Source organism: Equus caballus, chromosome 12 (genome assembly GCF_041296265.1).
Source record: "Equus caballus isolate H_3958 breed thoroughbred chromosome 12, TB-T2T, whole genome shotgun sequence".
Lineage (NCBI taxonomy): Eukaryota > Metazoa > Chordata > Mammalia > Perissodactyla > Equidae > Equus > Equus caballus.
In genome coordinates, this window is record NC_091695.1 from 33,053,956 (window position 1) to 33,071,897 (window position 17,942).

Here is a 17,942-nt window from a genome sequence, read left to right on the forward strand (position 1 = left end):
GGGAAAAAATATTTACAAGCCACTTATTCGACAAAGGGTTAATCTCCCTAATATACAAAGAACTCACACGGCTTAACAACAAAAAAACAAACAACCCGATCAAAAAATGGGCAGAGGACATGAACAGAGATTTCTCGAAAGAAGATATAAATATGGCCAATAGACACATGAAAAGATGTTCATCATCGCTAATCATCAGGGAAATGCAAATCAAAGCTACACTAAGATATCACCTTACACCCGTTAGATTGGCAAAAACATCCAAAACCAAGAGCAACAAATGTTGGAGAGGTTGTGGAGAAAAAGGAACCCTCATACACTGTTGGTGGGAATGCAAACTGGTACAGCCACTATGGAAAACAGTATGGAGATTTCTCAAAAAGTTAAAAATAGAAATACCCTATGACCCAGCCATCCCATTACTGAGTATCTATCCTAAGAACCTGAAATCAGAAATCCCAAGAGTCCCTTGCACCCCTATGTTCATCGCAGCATTATTTACAATAGCCAAGACGTGGAACCAACCTTCATGCCCAGAAACTGATGATGGGATAAAGAAGATATCGTATATATACACAATGGAATACTACTCAGCCATAAAAAAGGACAAAATTGGCCCATTTGCAGCAACGTGGATGGACCTCGAGGGTATTATGTTAAGCAAAATAAGCCAGTCAGAGAAAGACGAACTCTATATGACTCCACTCATAGGTGGAAGTTAACATATTGACAAGGAGATCTGATTGGTGGTTACCAGGGAAAAGGGGGGGTGGGGGGAGGGCACAAAGGGGGAGGAGGTGTACCCACAACATGACTAACAATAATGTACAACTGAAATCTCACAAGGCTGTAATCTACCATAACATTAATAAAAAAAATAAAAATAAAAATAAAAAAGACACAGAGTGGCAGGATGGATTAAAGAACAAGACCCAACAATATGCTGCATCCAGGAAACACACCTCAGCCCCAAAGACAAACACAGACTCAGAGTGAAGGGATGGAAGATGAATCTCCAAGCTAATAATGAACATAAGAAAGCAATTGTTGCCATACTTATATCAGACAAAGTAAACTTCAAAGCAAAACAGATAAAGCGAGACAAAGAGGGGCAGTTTATAATGATAAAAGGGACACTCCACCAAGAAGACATAACACTTATCAATATATATGCACCCAACACAGGAGCACCAAAGTATGTAAAGCAACTATTAACCAAACTAAAAGGAGATATCAACAACAATACAATAATAGTAGGTGACCTCAACACCCCACTAACACCAATGGATAGGTCATCCACACACAACGTCAACAAGGAAATTGTAGAGTTAAATGAAAAACTAGAGCAGACGGACTTAATAGATATATATAGAACACTCCATGCACAAACAGCAGGTTACACATTCTTCTCAAGTGTGCATGGAACATTCTCAAGGATACACCATATCTTAGGGAATAAAGCAAGCCTCAACAAATTCAAGAGGGTTGAAATAATATCAAGCATCTTTTCTGACAATAATGCTATGAAACTAGAAATCAACTACAAGAATAAAGCTGGGGAAGGGACAAAAATGTGGAGATTAAACCACATGCTACTGAACAACCAATGGATCATTGAAGAAATTGAAGAAGAAATCAAATATTTTCTCAGACAAACAAAAATGAAGACACACCATACCAACTCATTTAGGATGCAGCAAAAGTGGTCCTAAGAGGAAAATTCATTGCAATACAGGCTCACCTCCATAAACAAGAAAAATCTCTATAAGCAATCTCAAACGACACCTAACAGAATTAGAAAAAGAAGAACAAACAAAGCCCAAAGTCAGTAGAAGGAGGGAAATAACAAAAATTAGAGCAGAAATAAATGAAATTGAAACAAAAAAGACAGGAGAAAGGATCAATGAAACAAAGAGTTGGTTCTTTGAAAAAATAAACAAAATTGACAAACCCTTAGCCATGCTCACTAAGAAAAAACAGAGAGGACTCAAAAGAATAAAATTACAAATGAAAGAGGAGAAATCACAACGGATACCACAGAAATACGAAAAATTATAAGAGAATACTATGAAAAACTATATGCCAACAAATTGGACAACCTAGAAGAAATGGATAAGTTCTTAGACTCCTACAACCTTCCAAAACTGAAGCAGGAAGAAATACAGAATATGAATAGAACAATCACAAGTAAAGAAATTGAAACAGTAATCAAAATCCTCCCCAAAAATAAGAGTCCAGGACCACATGGCTTCTCTGGAGAATTCTACCAAACATTCAAAGATGATTTAATACCTATCCTTCTCAAACTATTCCAGAAAATTGAGGAAGATGGGTCACTTCCTAACACATTCTATGAAGCCAACATCACCCTGATCCCAAAAACCAGACAAGGACAACACAAAGAAGGAAAACTAGAGGCCAATATCACTGATGAACATAGATGCAAAAATCCTCCACAAAATTCTGGCAAACCGAATACAGCAATACATTAAAAAGATCATACACCATGATTGAGAGGGATTTATACCAGGGACACAGGGGTGGTTCAACATGCGCAAGTCAATCAACGTGATACACTACATTAACAAAATGAGAAGCAAAAACCATGAGATCATCTCAATAGATGCAGAGAAAGCTTTTGACAAGACCCAATATCCATTTATGATGAAAACTCTCAATAAAATGGATATAGAAGGAAAGTACCTTAACATAATAAAGGCCATATATAACAAAGCCACAGCCAACATCATACTCAATGGACAAAAACTGAAAGCCATCCCTCTGAGAACAGGGACAAGACAAGGATGCCCATTCTCATCACTCCTATTCAACGTAGTACTGGAGGTTTCGGCCACAGCAATTAGGCAGGAAAAAGAAATAAAAGGAATCCAAATAGGCAACAAAAAAGTGAAACTCTCACTGTTTGCAGATGACATGATCTTATATACAGAAAACCCCAAAGAATCCATAGGAAAACTGTTAGAAATAATCAACAACTACAACAAAGTTGCAGGGTATAGAATCAACATACATAATCAGTCACATTTCTATACTCTAACAACAGACTAACAGAAAAAGAACTCAAGAACACAATACCATTCACAATCACAAAAAAAGAATAAAATACCTTGGGGTAAATTTAACCAAGGAAGTGAAAGACCTATACAACAAAAAAAAACTACAAGACTTTCCTGAAGGAAATTGATGACGACATAAAGAGATGGAAAGACATTCCACGCACATGGATTGGAAGAATAAACATAGTTAAAATGTCCATATTACCTAAAGCAGTCTACAGATTCAACACTATCCCAAGCAGAATCCCAAAGACGTTCTTTACAGAAATTGAACAAAGAATCCTAAAATTCATATGGGGCAATAAAAGACCCCGAATTGCTAAAGCAATCCTGAGTAAGGAAAACAAAGCTGGAGGCATCGCAATCCCTGACTTCAGAACATACTACAAAGCTACAGTGATCAAAACAGCATGGTACTCGTACAAAAACAGGTGCACAGATCAATGGAACAGAATCAAAAGCCCAGAAATAAAACCACACATCTATGGACAGCTAATCTTTGACAAAGGAGCTGAGGGCCTATAATGCAGAAAAGAAAGTCTCTTTAACAAATGGTGCTGGGAAAACTAGACAGCCACATGTAAAAGATTGGAAATTGACCATTCTTTTTCACCATTCACAAAAAGAAACTCAAAATGGATCAAAGACCCAAAGATTAAGCCTGAAACAATAAGTCTTCTAGAAGAGAATATAGGCAGTACACTCTTTGACATCAGTTTCAAAAGAATCTTTTTGGACACCATAACTCCTCAGATGAGGGAAACAATAGAAAGAATAAACAAATGGGACTTCATCAGACTAAAGAGCTTCTTCAAGCCAAGGGAAAACAGGATTGAAAAAAAAAAACCCCACCAATTGGGAAAAAATATTTGCAAGTCATATATCCGACAAAGGGTCAATCTCTATACTATATAAAGAGCTCACACAACTCAACAACAAAAAATAAAACAACCTGATAAAAAAAAATGGGCAGGGGACATGCATAGACATTTCTCCAAAGAAGATATACTGATGACCAATAGACACATGAAAAGATGCTCATCATCACTAATCATCAGGAAAATGCAAATCAAAACTACACTAAGATATCACTGTACACCCATTAGAATGGCAAAAATAACCAAAACAAAAAGTGGCAAATGTTGGAGAGATTGTGGAGAAAAAGGAACCCTCATACACTACTGGTAGGAATGCAGACTGGTCCAGCCACTAGGGAAAACAGTATGGAGATTTCTCAAAAAATTAAAAATAGAAATACCATATGATCCAGCCATCCCATTACTGGATATCTACCCAAAGAACCTGAAATCAATAATTCCAAAAGTCCCATGCACTCCTATGTTCACCGCAGCATTATTTACAATAGCCAAGACGTGGAAGCAACCTAAGTTGTCCATCAACTGATGATTGGATAAAGAAGATATGGTATATATACACAATGGAATACTACTCAGGCATAAAAAAGGATAAAATCATCCCATTCACAACAACATGGATGGACCTTGAGGGTGTTATGTTAAGCCAAATAAGCCAGATAGAGAAAGACAATCTCTGTACGACTCCACTCATATGTGGAAGTTAAACATGTAGACAAAGAGAACAGATTAGTGGTTACCAGGGGAAAGAGGAGGTGGGGGGAGGGCACAAAGGGTGAAGGGGTGAACCCACAATATGACTGACAAACAATAATGTACAACTGAAATCTCACAAGGTTGTAATCTATCATAACCTTAATAAGAAAACTTTTTAATAAGAAAACTCATCTGAGGAGTTATGGTGTCCGAAAAGATTCTTTTGAAACTGATGTCAAAGAGTGTACTGCCTATATTCTCTTCTAGAAGACTTATTGTTTCAGGCCTAATCTTTAGGTCTTTGATCCATTTTGAGTTTCTTTTTGTGAATGGTGAAAAAGAATGGTCAATTTCCAATCTTTTACATGTGGCTGTCTAGTTTTCCCAGCACCATTTGTTAAAGAGACTTTCTTTTCTGCATTATAGGCCCTCAGCTCCTTTGTCAAAGATTAGCTGTCCATAGATGTGTGGTTTTATTTCTGGGCTTTTGATTCTGTTCCATTGATCTGTGCACCTGTTTTTGTACGAGTACCATGCTGTTTTGATCACTGTAGCTTTGTAGTATGTTTTGAAATCAGGGATTGCGATGCCTCCAGCTTTGTTTTTCTTACTCAGGATTGCTTTAGCAATTCGGGGTCTTTTGTTGCCCCATATGAATTTTAGGATTCTTTGTTCAATTTCTGTAAAGAACGTCTTTGGGATTCTGCTTGGGATAGTGTTGAATCTGTAGACTGCTTTAGGTAGTATGGACATTTTAACTATGTTTATTCTTCCAATCCATGTGCGTGGAATGTCTTTCCATCTCTTTATGTCGTCATCAATTTCTTTCAAGAAAGTCTTGTAGTTTTCATTGTATAAATCTTTCACTTCCTTGGTTAAATTTATCCCAAGGTATTTTATTCTTTCTGTTGCGATTGTGAATGGGATTGAGTTCTTGAGTTCTTTTTCTGTTAGTTTATTGTTAGTGTATAGAAATGCTACTGATTTATGTATGTTGATTTTATATCCTGCAACTTTGCTGTAGTTGTTGATTGTTTCTAATAGTTTTCCTATGGATTCTTTGGGGTTTTCTATATATAAGACCACGTCGTCTGCAAACAGCAAGAGTTTTACTTCTTCATTGCCTATTTGGATTCCTTTTATTTCTTTTTCCTGCCAAATTGCTTTGGCCAACACCTCCAGTACTACGTTGAATAGGAGTGGTGAAAGTGGGCACCCTTGCCTTGTTCCTGTTCTCAGAGGGATGGCTTCCAGTTTTTGTCCATTGAGTCTGATGTTGGTTGTGGGTTTGTCACATATGGCCTTTATTATGTTGAGGTATTTTCCTTCTATACTCATTTATTGAGAGCTTTTATCATAAATGGAAAATAAAAGAAAGAAGCTGTAATTACTTTTTGAAGAATTCAACCTCTTGTCCTATTATGGGTCTATATATGGGCCTCAAAGGCTGAATGCAGACAGTAAAACTTCTTTTAAGGGCTTATCAACCATGCCACATCCACTATTTTTTAAAATTTGTACATAATAATTTATAAAACATGCAGGGAAATTTCTTAAAAAATGAGAAAGTAACATCCTGGTCAAGTCAATTAGCTCTAAGCTAGCCATTATATATTTTATTGGTGAAGAATTCACATCTCTTATGATTTCTGGGCAAGGTGTGCTACCTCAAAATGTGTGGGGATTTGAATTTAACAGAATCAGAAAAGACAGTCCTGGTTTTAAAGTGACCTCCACTATCTGGCTGGGGCTCTATTTACTATGCAGCACAAAGAAACATTGTTATTGGACACTATTTTTATAAATCTCTAATTCTCTGACTTCATTATTTGTAATAAAATTTACACAGAAGTGGATATTGTTAGTACAAATATGTCTAAACTTCACTTTTTCCCCCAAATATATGTCAAATAACCTGAACTTGTAATTGGGAATCTTAAAATTTGATTCAATTATTTCTTTTTCCCAACTGTATATCTGATGTTTGCACTCAAGTCAGTCTGTATTATTTAAAACCATCCATGTCGGATAAAGAAGATGTGGTATTTATACACAATGGACTACTACTCAGCCATAAGAAATGATGAAATCCAGTCATTTGTGGCAACATGGATGGACCTTGAGGGTATTATGCTGAGTAAAATAAGCCCGAGGGAGAAAGTCAAATACCATATGAACTCACTCATAAATAGAAGATAAAAACAACGACAAACAAACACATACCATCGGAGATTGGATTGGTGGTTACCATAGGGGAAGGGGGGAGGAGGAAGGCCAAAAGGGGTGATTAAGCTCACATGTGAGGGGATGGACTATAATTAGTTCTCGGGTGGTGAACATGATGTAATCTACACAGAATTCGAAATATATTATGATGCACACCCAAAAATAAACAAATAAATGAGAAAAAAATTTTTAAAATAAATAAATGAAAATAAAATAAAACCGTCCATGTTAAACCAAAATACCTTGAGGGTATTATGCTAAGTGAAACAAGTCAAAGGGAGAAAGTCAAATACCATGCGATCTCACTCATAAGTCAAATATAAAAACAATAACAAACACATAGAATGAGAGATTGGATTGCTGGTTACCAGAGGGGAAGTGGAGAGTGAGGAGGGCGAAAGGGGAAATTAGGCACATGTATGTGGTGATGGAAAGCAAAAAAGAAAAAGAAAAAGAAAAAAGAATACAATCCCACTTACAATTGCAATGAAAAGAATAAAATATCTAGGAATAAACTTAACCAAAGAGGTGAAAGATTAGTACTCTGAAAACTATAAAACATTGTTGACAGAAATTGAAGACACAAAGAAATGGAAAGATATTCCATGCTCTTGGATTGGGAGAATTAACATAGTTAAAATGTCCATACATCCTAAAGTAATCTACAGATTCAAAGTCATCTGTATCAAAGTTCCAACAACATTTTTCACAGAAATAGAACAAGGAATCCTGAAATTTATATAGAACAACAAAAACCCTGAATAGCCAAAGGAATCCTGAGGAAAAAAGAACAAAGCTGGAGGTATCACACCCCCTGATTTCAAAATATGCTACCAAGCTATAGTCACCAAAACAGCATGGTACTGGCACAAACACAGACACATAGATCAATGGAACAGAATTGAGAACCCAAAAATAAACCCACACATGTACAGACAGCTAATTTTCAACAAGGGAGCCAAGAACATGCAATGGAGCAAGGAAAGTGTCTTCAATAAATGGTGTTGGAAAAAGTGCACAGACACAAAAGAACCAAAGTAGACCACTATCTTACACCAAACACAAAAATTAACTCAAAATGGATTAAAGACTTGAATACAAGACCTTAAACCATGAAACTTCTGGAAGAAAACATGAACAGTACGCTCTCTGACTTCGGTCTTAGCAGCGTATTTCCAAGTACTATGTCTGACCAGGCAAGGGAAACAATAGAAAAAATAAACAACTGGGACTACATCAAACTGAAAAGCTTCTATACAGCAAAGGAAACCATCAACGAAAGTAAAAGACAACCTAACAAGTGGGAGAAGATACTTGCATACCCTATACCTGTTAGGGTGTTAATATCCAAAATATACAAAGAACTCATACATCTCAAGACCAAAAATCTATGAACCCAATTTAAAAATGTGCAAAAGATCTGAATAGAGATTTCTCCAAAGAAGATATACAGATGGCCAACAGGTGCATGAAAGGATGTTTAATGTTATTAAATATCAGGGAAACGCAAATCAATATGAGCATGAGATATCACCTCACTCCAATCAGAATGGCTATAATTAACAAGACAGGAAACAACAAGTGTTGGAGAGGATGTGGAGAGGAGGAAACCCTCATACAGTGCTGGTGGGAGTGCAAACTGGTGGAGCCACTAGGGAAAACAGTATGGAGATTCCTCAAAAAATTAAAAATGGATCTACCATATGATCAAGCCATTCTACAGCTGGGTATTTATCCAAAGAACACGAAAACATGAATGCATAAAGATACATGCATTCCTATGTTCATCGCAGCATTATTCACAATAGTTAAGACCTGGAAGCATCCAAGGTGCCCATAAAAGGATGAATGATAAAGAAGATGTGGTATGTATACACAATGAAATACTACTCAGCCACAAGAAACAATGAAATCCGGCCATCTGTGACAACATGGATGGACCTTGAGGGTATTATGCTAAGTGAAACAAGTCAAAGGGAGAAAGTCAAATACCATGCGATCTCACTCATAAGTCAAATATAAAAACAATAACAAACACATAGAATGAGAGATTGGATTGCTGGTTACCAGTGGGGAAGTGGAGAGTGAGGAGGGCGAAAGGGGAAATTAGGCACATGTATGTGGTGATGGATTGTAATTAGTCCTTGGGCGGTGAACATGTTGTAATCTACGCAGAAATCAAAACACATAATGATGTATCCCTGAAATTTATATAATGTTATAAGCCAATGTTACCATAATTTAAAAAATTAAAAATCAAAATAAGTGAAATATGTAGAAATACCATAAGTTTAAAACCAATTTAAAAAAGGAAAACAATTCAATTTACAATTGCGTCAAAGAGTAAGAAACATAACCAACATAAGCAACAAGGTGAAAGATCTGTTCACTGAAAACCATAAGACGTTGATGAAAGAAACTGAAGAAGAAACAAACAAATGGAAATATATTCCATGCTCATGGGTGAGAAGAATTAATATTGTAAAATGTCCACAATACCCAGAGATCTACAGGTTCAATGCAATCCATATCAAAATTCCAATGGCATTTTTCACAGAAATGGAAAAATAATCCTAAAATTTGTGTGGTATCACAAAAGACAACTAATAGCCAAAGTAATCCTGTGAAAGAAGAACAAAGCTGGAGGCATCACACTTATGATTTCAAACTACATGCTACAAAGACATAATAATCAAAACAATATAGTACTGGCATAAAAACAGACATATAGACCAATGGAACAGAATCACAAGCTCAGAAATAAACCCATGCATATACAATTAATTATCAACAAAGAAGCCAAGAATATACAATGGGAAAAGAATACTGTCTTCAACAAATGGTACAGGTAAAAACTTGATAACATGCATAATAAAGAAATCAAGCTCCTATCTTACACCACTCACAAAAATGAACTCGGAATGGATTAAAGATTTAAGTATAAGACCTGAATGAGGTATCACCTCACTCTGGTCAGAATGGCTATAATTAACAAGACAGGAAACAACAAATGTTGGAGAGGGTGTGGAGAGAAGGGAACCCTTGTTCACTGCTGGTGGCAGCGCAAACTGGTGCAGCCACTATGGAAAGCAGTTTGGAGTATCCTCAGAAAATTAAGGATAGATCTACCATATGATCCAGCTATTCCACTGCTGGGTATTTATCCAAAGAACTTGAAAACACAAAAGCATAAAGATACATGCACCCCTATGTTCGTTGCGGCATCATACACAATAGCCAAGGCTTGGAAGCAACCTAGGTGCCCATCAAGGGACGAATGGATAAAGAAGATGTGGTATTTATACACGATGGACTACCACTCAGCCATAAGAAATGACAAAATCCAGCCATTTGTGACAACATGGATGGACCTTGAGGGTATTATGCTGAGTGAAATAAGTCAGAGGGAGAAAGTCAAATACCATATGATCTCACTCATAAGGAGAAGATCAAAACGACAAAAAAAACACTGCACATAGCATTGGAGATTGGACTGGTGGTTACCATTGGGGAAGAGGGGAGGGGGGAGGGCAAAAGGGGTGATTAGGGTCACATGTGAGGGGATGCACTGTGATTAGTGTTCGGGTGGTGAGCAGGATGTAATGTATCCAGAATTTGAGATATGATGTACATCCGAAAAAAATAAAAATTTTTAAAAATTTTTAAAAATTAAAAAAAAAGTATAAGACCTGAAATCATAAAACTCCTGGAAGAAACAATAGTGACAAGTTTCCTAGACATTAGTCTTGGCAACAAGTTTTTGGACATGACACCAAAAGCACAAGCAACAAAAGAAAAATTAATAAACATTTCGTTGGGACTACATCAGACTAAAAATCTTCTGTACAGCAAAAGCAATCGACAAATGAAAAGACAACCTACAGAATAGGACAAACTATCTGCAAATGATATATCCAGATAAGAGGTTAATATCCAAAATATGTAAAGAACTCAAAGCAAAAGGACAAACAATTCGATATAAAAATGGACAGAGGACCTGAATAGATATTGTTCCAAACAAGACATATAAATGCTCAACAGTTATATGGAAAGGTGCTCAACATCACTAAGCATCAGAGAAATGCAAATCAAAACCACTGTAAGATATTACTTAATACCTGTAAGAAGGGCTATCATCAAAAAGACAAGAAATAATAAGCATTAGCAAAGATGTGGAGAAAAGGAAACCCTTGTGCACTGTTGGTGGGAAAGTGAACTGGAAAAGCCACTACGGAAAACAGTATAAAGGTTCCTCAGAAAATTAAAATTAAAACTATCATATGAGCCAGCAATCCCCTCTCTGGCTATTTATCCAAAGGAAATGAAATCAGGATCTTAAAGAGGTATTGGCACTTTCATGTTCATTGTAACATTATTCACATTATCCAAGATATGGAAACAGTCTAAGCATCCATCGATGGATAAATGGATAAAGACGTGGTATGTATATACGATGGAATATTATCGGTCACAAAGAAGAAGAAAATCCTGCCATTTGAGACAGACATCGAGGGCATGAGTGAAGTAAGTCAGACAGAGAAAGACAAATACTGTATTATCTCATATATATTTGGAAGCTAAAACGCTAAACTCATAGAAACGGAGAGTAGAATGGTGGTTACCAGGTGCTGGGGGCTGGGCAAAATGAGGAGATATTGGTGAAAGCATACAAACTCCCAGTTATAAGATGAGTAAGTGCTGGAGATCTAATGTACAGATGGTGATTATAGTTAACAATACTATAACGATACTTGAAAGTTGCTAAGAGAGTATATCTTAAATGATCTCACCAGACACAAAAAAAGTGGTAATTCTGTGAGGAGATGAAGGAGCAAGCTAACACTACAATGATAATCATTTGCAACATATAAATGTATCAAATCAACCATTGTAGACCTTAAACACCCATAATGATACATGTCAATTCTATCTCAGTAAAGCTGGGGAATAAAAAAAGAATTACCCATCTCAAACACAGAACCTGTGTCATGCGATTTTTAATCTGTGTAGACTAGTTTAATGTACTAAAACAAAGTGGAAAAGCAGGTAAATCCAAACCCATCAGCATTCTGGAAACAGTGGAGGTGAGTTCTACATAAGAACAACCCATTCAATAATCTGAGTTAATCATGAGCAACTATTGTAATATTGTAGACAGTTTTACTAAAGTAACTTAGCTTGCAGTAATCCAAATTGAGAGATCTCATATGAATAGAGTGTTGGAAAACAGGAAAACATTGCCTTCCTCAAACATCATCTGTCCTGTGTCTCTACATATGGAGACTTATAGCAACATCATGAGACTATTGCAATTCTGCGTATAATTAGAAATTGGACTAGGAGCAAAGGATTTGAGGTCCAGTTCTCTTCTAGGTGTTTGACAATCAAATTGAAACTCATTTCTATATAGTGTCCTCTGAGCTTTACAAGTGATGAAAATTGGACCCTTAGTAGTCCCTTGGGCACAGTATATGGCACGTTTTAAAATAGTTATGATTGAGCTATAGATAAACAGAAAGATTTCCTCTACTCCTTCTAAGTAATTTGGACACCAACCAAAATGTGTCCGTCTGTGTGCGGGTATGTGAGTTTACATATGAGCATGTCTCAGTAGCTTCTTAATAACTCCCACTGAAACTTCATCACCAACAGCAGAATCAGGCACCGACTTCCACTTCCTTGTCCAGTAACACTCCCTTTGTAGGTCTTATATTAAGCCTCAAACTGAGGGATTTGCACGTAAGACAGGGATACAGTGGAAATTCTTGAAGATGTGATTCTTTGAATCTGCCCTTTCTCTCCTGAAAGGGGAGTTAAGACACTAAGATATTTAGTCTTCCAAGAGGCTGTGTCTTCAGAAACAAAGTTTTCAAGAATTAAAGTCACCAGTGTTCTGTTCTGCTCTGTACCCAATAACTTACTGTTTGTAGTTGGAGTTTCAGGATCAAAGGATTAGGTAAAGACGTTGAGCTTTTAGCTAATGTAAAGGTTATGGATAGTGAAATTGAGATGTCTTTATTGATTATGTATAAATAGTTTGACTTTGATATTTTCCAGGTATATTAAATGCTTCAGAGCCAAATGATCTTCTCAGTGACAGAAACAGCAAAGGTGGGTGTTAACTGTTTGGAAGAGAGATGAAGTGGTAAGAGAGATTCAGAAATGTGTTCCACTCAGTGGGAGAGAAGGCATCATGCATTTGTTACATCCTTTGAGCTGCTTATTGGTGAGTCCACCTCAAAACAAGGTCAATGTATATTGGGTTTCCAGAGCCCCTTTCTGCCAAATTCTTGTCTTCAGGCAACATTGTCAAACATCCTTGTTCTGCAAAATTAGACCCTATACATGTAAGATTGAAGGGGGACAAAAACAGTTTATTCCACTCTATTTCCATCACTTCCTTCCTTTCAGCCAAGTATATATTCATCATACATTCCATAAGAACACAAGTATAACATTAATAATACTCACTAAAGGATTGTGGGGAAAATTGAATAAATCAGCGTTCATAAGTCTTCAAACATAGTAAATCCTCAAAAACTAGTAGCCTGTGTTACTGCTGGAAATCATGATATCTCCTATCCCCCCAAATCTACCTCTACTTTTCTCATGACACATTTCACATTTTATCCTGTATTATGTCCATCAATTTATACAAATCATCTGCTTGTCTTAGGCTGCAAACCCTTTGACAATGCGGTCCAACTTATCCACATACATTTGAAATTGCAGGAGGTGTGCACTAAGAACAAAGAGGAGCAAATAATAATTGCAAAATTTCCTAAGAATGATCAACAACAGATTCTTGAAAATAGGCGTTATTGGGGCCAGCCCAGTGCTGTAGTGGTTAAGTTCGCGTGTTCCACTTGGCAACAGATGTTACCTGAGGGCAATCTTCTTCACAAAAAAAAGGTGACGGCATTATTCTAATGATACCATTGTCTCTCCCTCCTATGGGATTCCTCCACTCTCTTAGCTTAGATCCACAAAGGGAAAAACACAGAGGAGAGTGTGGTTGGTACAGTATGAACCACCTCTCAAAAGTAGGTCACTATCTTTATTCTCTCCCCGACACTCAAGCAAGATCACGTCAAGGATGACATCACATTATGCAAGATGAACAAGCTCTAGAGAATTGCTGTACAACATTGTAGCTATACTGTATTGTGTACTTAAAAATTTGTTAAAAGGGTAGGTCCCATGTTTAAGTATTTTGATCTCAATAAAAGAAAGTAAAGATATTCTTTGAGATTAGGATTCACATATTGTTTCAATGTGTTTCCCAATCATAAATTGTAAATATTTTAAAATAATTATTAATCAGATAATCTGTTTAGTATAAAGAAATCACAATGATGAGTTACCTACATGGAATAATTCTGCAATTTTAAGAAATTCAATGTAAAACAGCCAACAGCAAGGAAACTGACTCATGTCACAGCAAGATTGCAATAAGAAACTGAATGAGATCCTTTTATTCAGAAAAACAAGACCTCTTGAAGCCACCAGAATATTTGCTAATATGAATATTCAATTTGTCAACAATAAGTTCTCAATGGCTGGAGCCATGTCTTCCTTATCTTTCTATATAGTGCTGCAGAAAATTCCTGACATTCAATAAATTTGCATGGAATAAAAAATAATAATAAAATTTTAAAACCAAAATAAATTAATTAAATAAAATATGCTAGGCCAATGTGACTACTAGATATAAATGATATTCTTTTCAAAAATAGATTTATAGGAAAACAATTATTCAATGACATTTCATGTGATACTTTGATTTGATCATGAAACTGATCATAATCTTAAAAACTGGGAGAACTCAACAAATTGCAAACACCACAACCGCAGGAGGAACAATCTGAATTGCGTTCTTAGTGCTTAGGAAGGAAACAAAATAAATAGCCAAGTATGATATGAAGTAGCTTGAAACAAAAGTCAGAGAAAGATGACTCAATGGAGCTGAAAAACTGCACCAGGGTAAAAGAATGTGTTTTCCTTGACCAAACCCAGAATCAAGAACTGAACTTGGTCTTCTACTTTTCCTATTGTGGGTGTATGTGACAACTCTGCTGGGAAATCTCATCATGGTCACTGTGACCTGTGAATCTCGCCTTCACACCCCCATGTATTTTTTGCTCCGTAATTTGTCTATTGCCGACATCTGCTTTTCCTCCATCACAGCTCCCAAGGGTTCTGGTGGACCTTCTGTCACAGAGAAAGACCATCTCCTTCAATGGCTGCTTCACCCAGATGTTTTTCTTCCACCTTGTTGGGAGGGTGGATGTATGTTCTTTGTCGGTGATGGCATTTGATCGCTATGTGGCCATCTCCAAGCCCCTGCACTACGTGACCATCATGAGCAGAGGGCGATGCACTGCCCTCATTGTAGCCTGCTGGCTGGGGGGCTTTGTCCACTGCATCGTGCAGATTTCCCTGTTGCTACCCCTCCCCTTCTGTGGACCCAATGTTCTTGACACTTTCTACTGTGATGTCCCCCAGATCCTCAAACTAGCCCGTACTGACATTTTTGTGCTTGAGCTACTGATGATTTCCAATAGTGGGCTGCTCACCACACTGTGGTTTATCTTCCTGCTTGTGTCCTACACAGTCATCCTAATGATGCTGAGGTCTCAGGCAGGGGAGGGCAGGAGGAAAGCCATCTCCACCTGCACCTCACACATCACTGTGGTGACCCTGCACTTTGTGCCCTGCATCTATGTCTATGCCTGGCCCTTCACTGCCCTCCCCACAGATAAAGCCATCTCTGTCACCTTCACTGTCATCTCCCCTCTGATGAACCCCTTGATCTACACTCTGAGGAACCAAGAAATGAAGTCAGCCATGAAGAGACTGAAGAGAAGACTCATGCCTTCTGTGGTGGAATAGAATAAGAGTTTCCAACCTCTTCATCACCAAGGACTCCTTTCATCATTTTTCCCACAGAGTCCTATTTATGTACTCAAATATATTATCAATAAACCAACTACACGTACTAGGTAACAATTTATTTTTCTAGTAAGTTAATAGGTTGCTGGTAACCCTAGCTTCTGGTAAGCATAAAGTAACTAGTGCTACAGGATTGAGCTGATTGATGTATTTCCATTCAAAGAACAAAGTAACAATGTGTCAGGACAACTATATCGCAGGTGAAGAGATTGATTAAATCCAACTCCTTTTCCAGAGGTAAGTACACAGAAGCCTAGAGTTAGAGTGATTTGCTCAAGAACTCATATCCACTTAATCACAGAGATAAGTCTTCAGATACCCAATTGATTGCTCTTAAACCATTTGGATGTAATGTATTACATTACTGGACCTGTCTATGCCAAACTGTAATCCTGTTCTAGAAAGATTTCATGATCACTGCAAATGCAGCACCCGTATATGGGGACAAATGGCCCATCACAGATTAAGACTTTTTTTTGCTTAGTTGAACACCACATGGGCTTGTGACCTCTTGAGAACCTCAAAGGCACACAATTGTTGTCCTCCTGGATTCCTATAAGGAACGAAGAAGCTTTGAAAGACTTCCCATAATGGCCTACAGGGATTTATCTTATGCAGAACTGCACGTGCCAGATTCACATTCTTGTGATAAGTTTAGACAAAGGCAGAACCTCAGAAATCCTACACAACGAGCAAGCCATTCTCATTATTCAAGAACTGATCTTCTAGTCCAGCCTTACCAGGGCCAATCTCAGACTGGGTTCTCCATTGAGAATTTACACTCTTTTCACTTCCCACTTCCTGAGAGAGAGAGAGGAAGGGTTAAAGAAGATAAAACTCTAAACAATCCAGTCTTCAATTTGTTGGTGTTTGTGAAGAAGTAAAAGGTAGTGTTTTTGTCTGGGAAAGCATGGTAAAAGTAAACCATTATACCTGAATGCTCTAACCTCAGAGTCATACGGCCTTGGGTCCAAATCCTATCTCTGCCATCCCTCAACTGTGTGATCTTGAGCAAATTATTTCATGTCTTCACAGGTCATATGTCACTTATAAAAAGGTACTTATAATATCCATCTCATGGAGTTGTTGTCAGGGTTAAAATGAGATGGTATATGTGAAACATACAATGCCTGGCAGATAGTAAATTCTCAGTGAAAGGCAAATATCATTATTAATACCCTCCAAATTGCTCTACATTATGCACATTCTGACCTGAACCCTAACCCCAACCCCCAATGATCTGTTACACTCTCCTACTACAGGGCCACTACTCCTCATTATTGGAAAAAACTGATGGGGTAGCAAAACATAGGAATATACATTGAATTCAAAGCATTTTTCATCTTAAAATTTCCAGCTTTCTTGGGCCAGCGCCATGGCCAAGTGGTTAAGTTCGTGTGCTCTGCTTCAGCAGACCAGGCATTAACTGGTTCAGATCCTGGATGCAGACGTGGCATCACTCGTCAGGCCACGGTGAGGCGGAGTCCCACATTTCACAACCAGAGGCACTCACAACTAGAACCTACAACTGTGTACTGGGGGGCTTTGGGGAGAAGAACAAAAAAAAAAGATGGCAACAGTTTTAGCTCAGGTGTCAATCTAGGAAAAAAACAAATTTCTAGCTTTCTGTCATTAAAACATGACTATAGCTTTGCTGGTTATTTTTATAGCTTAAAAAGTCATCCTGAAGCTGTTGACATAATGCATTGGATAGTTTCATATTAAAAGAAAGTAATGGATCAAATATAAACCCTTGGCTTTTCTGGCAGGGATAAGGGATCAGAACAAGAAGTCAGATCACCCAGGACAGAGAAGAGCCCAAGTAGAGTTAGCCAAAGGATACTGAGCGTTGAGGACAAACTTTACTTATGTCCCACTTTGGATCTGGAATGGCACCATAAGCATTGATTAACTAACTGGTTCATTGCCATTTCTTGTCACCTGGTCTATAAATTCTAAATGTTTACCATATTGACCTACTTCCCCTAACATGAAAATTCTAAGAATAATTCACATTTGTCAAGTCACCGTTCATAAGGTCCTGCTACCTTTGCTCAGGTAGCACTGGTCACGAGTCTCTAAGCTTTTCTATGTGAAATTGCCTATGAAAAATGCA